Source organism: Budorcas taxicolor, chromosome 16 (genome assembly GCF_023091745.1).
Source record: "Budorcas taxicolor isolate Tak-1 chromosome 16, Takin1.1, whole genome shotgun sequence".
In the NCBI taxonomy this organism is placed as follows: Eukaryota; Metazoa; Chordata; class Mammalia; order Artiodactyla; family Bovidae; genus Budorcas; species Budorcas taxicolor.
In genome coordinates, this window is record NC_068925.1 from 41,209,960 (window position 1) to 41,219,636 (window position 9,677).

Sequence of the window (9,677 nt, forward strand, 5' to 3'; positions counted from 1 at the left end):
TTCAGTTTTTTCAGGAACCTCCATATAATTGTCCACAGTGGCTGTTCCAATTTACAGTCCCAGCATTCCAGCTTACATTTCCTACAGTGTAGTAGGGTTGCCTTTTCTCCAAACTCTCTCCAGCATTTATGTTTGTAGACTTCTTGATGATGGCCATTTCTGACTGGTGTGAGGTGGGACCTCATTGCAGTTCTGATTTGTATTTCTCTAATAATTGGCTACGAGCCAGCTCACTGGGCGCAGGCGGCTGCGGGCTGGCTCACTGGGCGCAGCTGAGAGGAGCCACCCCACGTTCGAGGTCAGGAGCAGCGGCCTAGAGTGCCAGGCTGCGACGGCGCAGGAACGGCTAAGAGGAGCTACCCTGCGTCCGAGGTCAGGGGCGGCGGCCAAGAGGAGCTACCCTGTGTCCGAGGTGAGTGGCAGTGGCTGGGAGGAGCTACCCCACGTCCGAGGTCAGTGGCGGCCGGGAGGAGACACCCCGCCTGAGATCAGGGGCGGCCAGGAGAAGCCACCTTGCACCCGAGGCCAGGGGCAGTGACCTTGAGGAGCCACCCTGAGCAAGAGGCCAGGGGCGGCAGCTGGGAGGAGCCACCCACGCCCAAGGCCAGGGCTGGAGCAACCCGAGGAGTGGTTCCTGCGCAGGTGCAGGAGGGCCTAGAGGAGCTATCCCATGTTGAAGGTCAGGAACAGTGGCGGTAAGGAGATACCCCTTGTTCAAGGTAAGGAACAGCTGCTGTGCTTTGCTAGAGCACCCCACGCCAAGGTAAGAGAAACCCAAGTAAGATGGTAAGTGTTGCAAGAGGGCATCAGAGGGCAGACACACTGAAACCATACTCACAGAAAACTAGTCAATCTAATTACACTAGGACCACAGCCTTGTCTAACTCAATGAAACCAAGCCATGCCTGCAGGGCAACCCAGATGGGCGGGTCATGGTGGAGAGGCCTGACAGAACATGGTCCACTGGAGAAGGGAATGGCAAGCCACTTCAGTATTCTTGCCTTGAGAACCCCATGAACAGTAGGAAAAGGCAAAATGATAGGATACCAAAAGAGGAACTCCCCAGGTCATTAGGTGCCCAATATGCTACTGGAGATCAGTGGAGAAATAACTCCAGAAAGAATGAAGGGATGGAGCCAAAGCAAAAACAACACCCAGTTGTGGATGGGACTGGTGATAGAAGCAAGATCCGATGCTGTAAAGAGCAATATTGCATAGGAACCTGGAATGTCAGGTCCATGAATCAAGGCAAATTGGAAGTGGTCAAACAAGAGATGGCAAGGGTGAACGTCGACATTCTAGGAATCAGCGAATGAAAACGGACTGGAATGGGTGAATTTAACTCAGATGACCGTTACATCTACTACTGCGGGCAGGAATCCCTCAGAAGAAATGGAGTAGCCATCATGGTCAACAAAAGAGTCTGAAATGCAGTACTTGGATGTAGTCTCAAAAACGGCAGAATGATCTCTGTTCATCTCCAAGGCAAACCATTCAATATCACAGTAATCCAAGTCTATGCCCCAACCAGTAACGCTGAAGAAACTGAAGTTGAACGGTTCTATGAAGACCTACAAGATCTTTTAGAACTAACACCCCCAAAAGATGTCCTTTTCATTATAGGGGACTGGAATGCAAAAGTAGGAAGTGAAGAAACAGCTGGACTAATAGGCAAATTTGGCCTAGGAATGCAGAATGAAGCAGGGCAAAGGCTAATAGAGTTTTGCCAAGAAAATGCACTGGTCATAGCAAACACCCTCTTCTAACAACACAAGAGAAGACTCTACACATGGACATCACCAGATGGTCAACACCAAAATCAGATTGATTATATTCTTTGCAGCCAAAGATGGAGAAGCTCCATACAGTCAACAAAAACAAGACCAGGAGCTGACTGTGGCTCAGATCATGAACTCCTTATTGCCAAATTCAGACTTAAATTGAAGAAAGTAGGGAAAACCACTAGACCATTCAGGTATGACCTAAATCAAATCCCTTATGATTATACAGTGGAAGTGAGAAATAGATTTAAGTGCCTAAATCTGATAGAGTGCCTGATGAACTATGGACTGAGGTTCGTGACATTGTACAGGAGACAGGGATCAAGACCATCCCCATGGAAAAGAAATGCAAAAAACCAAAATGGCTGTCTGGGGAGGCCTTACAAATAGCTGTGAAAAGAAGAGAAGTGAAAAGCAAAGGAGAAAAGGAAAGATATAAGCATCTGAATGCAGAGTTCCAAAGAATAGCAAGGAGAGATAAGAAAGCCTTCTTCAGTGATCAGTGCAAAGAAATAGAGGAAAAGAACAGAATGGGAAAGACTAGAGATCTCTTCAAGAAAATTAGAGATACCAAGGGAACATTTCATGCAAAGATGGGCTCAATAAAGGACAGAAATTGTATAGACCTAACAGAAGCAGATGATATTAAGAAGAGGTGGCAAGAATACATGGAAGAACTGTACAAAAAAGATCTTCATGACCCAGATAATCATGATGATGTGATCACTAATCTAGAGCCAGACATTGTGGAATGTGAAGTCAAGTGGGCCTTAGAAAACATCACTATGAACAAAGCTAGTGGAGGTGATGGAATTCCAGTTGAGCTGTTTCAAATCCTGAAAGATGATGCTGTGAAAGTGCTGCACTCAATATGCCAGCAAGTTTGGAAAACTCAGCAGTGGCCACAGGACTGGAAAAGGTCAGTTTTCATTCCAATTCCAAAGAAAGGCAATGCCAAAGAATGCTCAAACTACAGCACAATGGCACTCATCTCACATGCTAGTAAAGTAATGCTCAAAATTCTCCAAGCCAGACTTCAGCAGTACGTGAACCATGAACTCCCTGATGTTCAAGCTGATTTTAGAAAAGGCAGAGGAACCAGAGATCAAATTGCCAACATTCGCTGAATCATGGAAAAAGCAAGAGAGTTCCAGAAAAACATCTATTTCTGCTTTATTGACTATGCCAAAGCCTTTGACTGTGTGGATCACAATAAACTGTGGAAAATTCTGAAATAGATGGGAATACCAGACCACCTGACCTTCCTCTTGAGAAACCTATATGCAGGTCAGGAAGCAACAGTTAGAACTGGACATGGACCAACAGACTGGTTCCAAATAGGAAAAGGAGTATGTCAAGTCTGTATATTGTCACCCTGCTTATTTAACTTATATGTCGAGTACGTCATGAGAAATGCTGGGCAGGAAGTAACACAAGCTGGAATCAAGATTGCCGGGAGAAATTTCAATAACCTCTGATATGCAGATGACACCACCCTTATGGCAGAAAGTGAAGAGGGGCTAAAAAGCCTCTTGATGAAAGTGAAAGAGGAGAGTGAAAACGTTGGCTTAAAGCTCAACATTCAGAAAATGAAGGTCATGGCATCTGGTCCCATCACTTCATGGGAAATAGATGGGGAAACAGTGTCAGACTTTATTTTTTTTTTGGCTTCAAAATCACGGCAGATGGTGACTGCAGCCATGAAATTAAAAGACGCTTACTCCTTGGAAGAAAAGTTATGACCAACCTAGATAGTATATTCAAAAGCAGAGACATTTCTTTGCCGACTAAGATCCGTCTAGTCAAGTCTATGGTTTTTCCTTTGGTCATGTATGGATGTGAGAGTCGGACTGTGAAGAAGGCTGAGCGCCGAAGAACTGATGCTTTTGAACTGTGGTGTTGGAGAAGACTCTTGAGAGAGCCTTGCACTGCAAGGAGATCCAGCCAGTCCATTCTGAAGGAGATCAGCCCTGGGATTTCTTTGGAAGGAATGATGCTAAAGCTGAAGCTCCAGTACTTTGGCCACCTCATGCGAAGAGTTGACTCATTGGAAGATACTGTGATGTTGGGAGAGATTGGGGGCAGGAGGAGAAGGGGACGACCCAGGATAAGATGGCTGGATGGCATCATGGACTCGTTGGACATGAGTCTGAGTGAACTCCGGGAGATGGTGATGGACAGGGAGGCCTGGCGTGCTGCGATTCATGGGGTCACAAAGAGTCGGACACGACTGAGCGACTGAACTGAACTGAATAATTAGCAATGTTGAGCATCTTTTCATGTGCTTTTTGACCATCTATATGCTTTGGAGAAATGTGCATTTAGACATTTAGGTCTGCCCATTTTTCAACTGGGAATTTTTTTTTTTTTCAGCTGCGCGACCTGTTGCCCTTGTCATTTGTACTATTTGCAAGTAATTTTATTTCTCATTCTGTGGATTGTCCTTTCATTTTGCTTATGCTTTCCTTTGCTGTGCAAAAGCTTTAAATTTAATTAGGTCCAAATTTTTTACTTTCATTTTTCATTACCCTAAGATGTGGATCCAAACTATATTTTTATTGCTGTGATTTATGTCGCAAAGTGTTCTATGTTTTCCCTGTAAGGGTTTTATAGTGTCCAGTCTTGCATTTAGATCTTTAATTCATTCTGAGTTTATTTCTGTATATGGTATTAGAGAATGTTCTAATTTCACTCTTCTGCATTCAGTGGTCTAGTTTTTCAAGTGCCACTTATTGGAAAGACCGTCTTTGTTGTATATTCTTGCCTCCTTTTGTCAGATTAATTGACCATAGGTGTGTGGGTTTATTTCTCCTGTTCCATTGATCTATAAGTCTGTCTTTGTGCCAGTGATACACTATTTTGATTTCTGTAGCTTTATAATATAGTCTGAAGTCAGGGAGACTTATTTCTCCAGCTCCATTTTTCTTTCTCAAGATTGCAGATACTATTTGGGGGCTTTTGTTTTTCCACACAAATTTTAAGATTTCTTGTTCTAGATCTGCAAAAAATAGTATTGGTAATTTGATAGGGATTGCATTGAGTCTGTAGATTACCTTGGGTATTATAGTGATTTTGACAATATTGATTCTTCCAGTCCAAGAAGAATACGGCACACTTTTCTCCCCGTGTCATCTTTAATTTCTTTCTTCAGTATCTTATAGTTTTTGGAGTATAGGTCTTTTGTCTCCTCAGGTAGGTTTATTTCTAGGTATTTTATTCTTTTTGATGTAATGGTAAATGAAATTGTTTCCCTAATTTCTCTTTCTCATCTTTCATGGTTAGTATATAGAAATGCAACAGATTTCTGCATATTAATTTTGTATCGTGCAGTTTACGAAATTCTGATTAACTGTAATAGTTTTCTGGTAGCATCTTCAAGGTTTCTTGTGTATAGTATCATGTCATCTGAAAACAGTGACAGTTTGACTTCTTCTTTTCCAATTTGTATTCTTTTTTATTCCCTTTTTGCTCTCTAATTGCCATGTCTAGGACTTCCAAAGCAATCTTGAATAAAAGTGGCCAGAATAGACATCCTTGTCTTGTTCCTGATTGTAGAAGAAATGCTTTCAGGTTTTCCCTTTTGAGTATGATGTTAGCTGTAGGTTTGTCACATACTGCCTTTATTATGTTGAGGTATGTCCCCTTTATGCTTACTTTCTGGGGAGTTTTTATCATCAATGGATGTTGGATTATGTTGAAAGCTTTTCCTGCATCTATTGAGGTGGTCATATGGTTTTTATGCTTCAGTTTGTTAATGTAGTATGTCACATTGATTGATTTACACATATTAAAAAATACTTGCATCCTTGGGATAAATCCCACTTGATTATAGCATGTGATTCCTTAATGTATTGCTGGATTCTGTTTACTAAGATTTCATTGAAGATTTCTGCATCTATGTGTATTAGTGATATTGGCCTATAATTTTCCTTCTTTGTTGTATATTTGGTTTTGGTATTAGAGCGACAGTGGCCTCATAGAAAAATTTTGGAAGTGTTCCTTTCTCTTAAGTTTTTTAGAATAGTTTCAGAAGGATAGGTGTTAACTCTTCTCCAAGTGTTTGATAGAATTTATCCATGAAGCCATCTGGTGCTGGGCTTTTGTTTGGGAATTTTTAAGTCATAGTTTCAACTTCAGTGCTTGTGATTGGTCTGTTCATATTTTCTGTCTCTTCCTGGTTCCGTCATGGGAGATTGTAGCTTTCTAAGGATTTGTTCATTTCTTCTTGGTTGTCCATTTATTGGCATAGAGTTGCTTGTAGTATTCTCTTATGATCCTTTGCCTTTTCGTGGTATTAGTCGAAACTTTTCAATTTCTAATTTTATTGATTTGAATCCTCTCCCATCACTTATTCCTGCTCTGATCTTTATAACTTCTTTCCTTCTACTAACTTTGAGTTTTGTTTATTCTTCTTTCCCTAGTTGCTTTGGATGTAAGTTTAGGTTGTTTATTTGAGATTTTTCTTGTATTGCCATAAACTTCCTTCTTAGAAATGCTTTTGTTGCATCCCATAGGTTTTGGGTCATTGTGTTTTCATTGTCATTTGTCACTAGGTATTCTTTTATTTCCTCTTTGACTTCTTCAATGATCTGTTTATTGTTTAGCAGTGTATCATTTCTCTTCCATGTGTTTATGTTGGTTTGTTTGTTTATAGGTTTTTATTTTTCTTTTAGTTTATTTATTATCTCATAGTGTTGTGGTTGGAAAAGATGCTTAATATGATTTCAACTTTCTTAAATTTACTGATGCTTGATTTGTGGCCCAACATGTGAACTATTTGGGGAATGTTCTAAGTGCACTTGAAAAGAATGTGAATTCTGCTTTCAGATGGAATGCTGTATAATTATCAATTAAGTCTGTTTGATCTAATGTGTCATTTAAGGCCTGTGTTTCTTTACTGATTTTCTGTCTGGATGATCTGTCCATTGATATAAGTGGCATGTTAAAGTCCCCCACTATTATTGTGTTACTGTCAATTTTTCCTTTTATGGCTGTTAACATTTGTCTTATATATTAAGGTCCTCCTATGTTGGGTGCTTTGGAGAAGGCAAAGGCAACCCACTCCAGTACTCTTGCCTGGAGAATCCCATGGATGGAGGAGCCTGGTAGGCTGCAGTCCATGGGGTCGCGAAGGGTCAGACGCAACTGAGCGACTTCACTTTGACTTTTCACTTTCATGCATTGGAGAAGGAAATGGCAACCCACTCCAGTGTTCTTGCCTAGAGAATCCCAGGGATGGGGGAGCCTGGTGGGCTGCCATCTATGGGGTCTCACAGAGTCGGACACGACTGAAGTGACTTAGCAGCAGTAGCAGCAGCATGTTGGGTGCATACTTATTTGCAATTGTTATATCTTCTTGAATTGATCCCTTGATTATTATTTATCCTTCTTTGTCTCTTGTAACAGACTTTATTTTAAAGTAAAGACTGTTACTGTTTTGTCTGATATGAACATTGCTACTCCAACTTTATTTTGATATTTATTTGCATAGAATAGCTTTCTCCATCCCCTCACTTTCAGTCTCTCTGTGTCCTTAGATCTAAAATGGGTCTCTTGTAGACAGCGTATATATGGGTCTTGTTTTTGTATCTATCAAGCCAGTCTATGTTTTGGAGCATTTAATCCATTTACATCTAAGGTAATTATCAATATGTGTGTCTTACTGCCATTTTGTTAACTGTTTTGGATTTGTTTTTGTTTTTTCTTCCTTCCCTGTTTTGTTCTCTTCTTTTTTGATTTGATATCTATCTTCAGTATTATGCTTGAATTCTTTTTCTGTGTGTGTATGTGTATATCTAGTGTAGAATTTTGGTTTGCATTTACCATGAGGTTTTCATACAAGAGTCTACACACATGCACAAGTTGTCTTTAAGTTGCTGGTCTCTTAATTTCCAATGCACCCAATAGCCTGCATTTGTATTCTCTTCTCATGATTGCTGGTTTTGAGATCACATTTGTGTATGAATGATTTCCTATCTTTTCTGTATGTTTACCTTTACCAGTGAGCTTTCCCAGTCATAATTTTCTTGTTTCTAGTTAAGGCCTTTTCTTTTCCATTTACAGAATTCCCTTTTGCATTTCTTGTAATATTGGTTTGGTGGTGCTGAATTCTCTTTAGCTTTTGCTTGTCTGTAAAGCTCTTGATTTCTCTGTCAACTCTGAATGAGAGCCTGGCTGGATAGAGTATTCTTGGTTGTAGGTTTTTCCCTTTCATAACTTTAAATATATTGTGGCACTACCATGAAATTAAAAGATGCTTACTCCTTGGAAGGAAAGTTATGACCAACCTAGATAGCATATTCAAAAGCAGAGACATTACTTTGCCAAAAAAGGTCTGTCTAGTCAAGTCTATGGTTTTTCCTGTGGTCATGTATGATTGTGAGAGTTGGACTGTGAAGAAAGCTGAGCACCGAAGAATTGATGCTTTTGAACTGTGGTGTTGGAGAAGACTCTTGAGAGTCCCTTGCACTGCAAGGAGATCCAACCAGTCCATTCTAAAGGAGATCAGTCCTAGGTGTTCTTTGGAAGGACTGGTGCTAAAGCTGAAACTCCAATACTTTGGCCACCTGATGCGAAGAGTTGACTCATTGGAAAAGACTTTGATGCTGGGAGGGATTGGGGGCAGGAGGAGAAGGGGACGACAGAGGATGAGATGGCTGGATGGCATCACCGACTCAATGGATGTGAGTCTGAGTGAACTCCGGGAGTTGGTGACGGACAGGGAGGCCTGGTGTGCTGCAATTCATGGGGTCACAAAGAGTCAGACACGACTGAGTGACTGAACTGAACTGAACTGACCCTCTGACCTGCAGAGTTTCTGCTGACAAATCTTCTGATAACCTTTTGGGGATTCCCTTGCATGTTATTTGTTTTTTTACCTTGTTGCTTTTAATGTTTTCTCTTTGTCTTTAATTATTGTCCATTTGATTAATGTGTGTCTCTCTATGTTCCTCCTTGGGTTAATCTTGTATAGCATTGTTTGCACTTCCTGTACTTGGGTGACTGTTTCTTTTCTTGTTAGAGAAGCTTTCAGCTGTTTTGTCTTTAAGTATTTTCTCAGGCCCTTTCTCACTTTCTTCCACATCTAGGGCCCCTGTAATGTGAGTATTGGTGTGTTTAATATTATTCCAGAGGTATCTTAATCTGTTCTTATTTCTTTTCATTCTTGTTTCTTTATTCTGTTCCACACCATTCAGTCTTCCAGGTCACTTATCTATTCTCCTGTCTCATTTATTCTATTAATTCCCTCTAGTATAGTTTCCATTTCATTTATTGTATTATTCAATTGTTTGTTCTTTATATCTTCTAGCTCTGTTGAAAGTCTCTTGTATCTTCTCACTCTGTGCCTGCATTCTTTTTCCAAGATCTCGAATCATCTTTACTATCATTATTCTGAATTCTTTTTCTGGTAGATTGTCCATCTCCATGTCACTTAGTTGTTCTTCTTGGGTTTTATCTTGTTCCTTCATCTGGGACATACTCCTTTGCTCATTTTGTCTAATTATCTGTGTCTGTGTATCTGTTCTGCAGACTGTAGGATTAAAGCTCTTTTGCTTCTGGTGTCTGCCCCCTAGAAGGTGAGACTATTCTAGAGGCTTGTGCAGACTTCTTGTTGGGAGGGACTGGTGCCTGCCCACTGGTGAGTCTTGTCCCTCTATTGGGCAGACCATGTCAATTACTGTGTTTAGAGGTGACTGTGGACCACAGAAGACTTTAGGCAGCCTGTCAGCTGGTGGGTTGGGCTGTGTTCCCACTCTGTTCATTGTTTGACCTGAGGCATCCCGCACTGGAGTCTATAGGCTGTTGGGTGGGACTTTATCTTAGCATCAAAGTGGTAGCCTCTGGAAGAACTCACACTGATGAGTACTCCCCAGTACTTCTACCACCAGTGTCCTT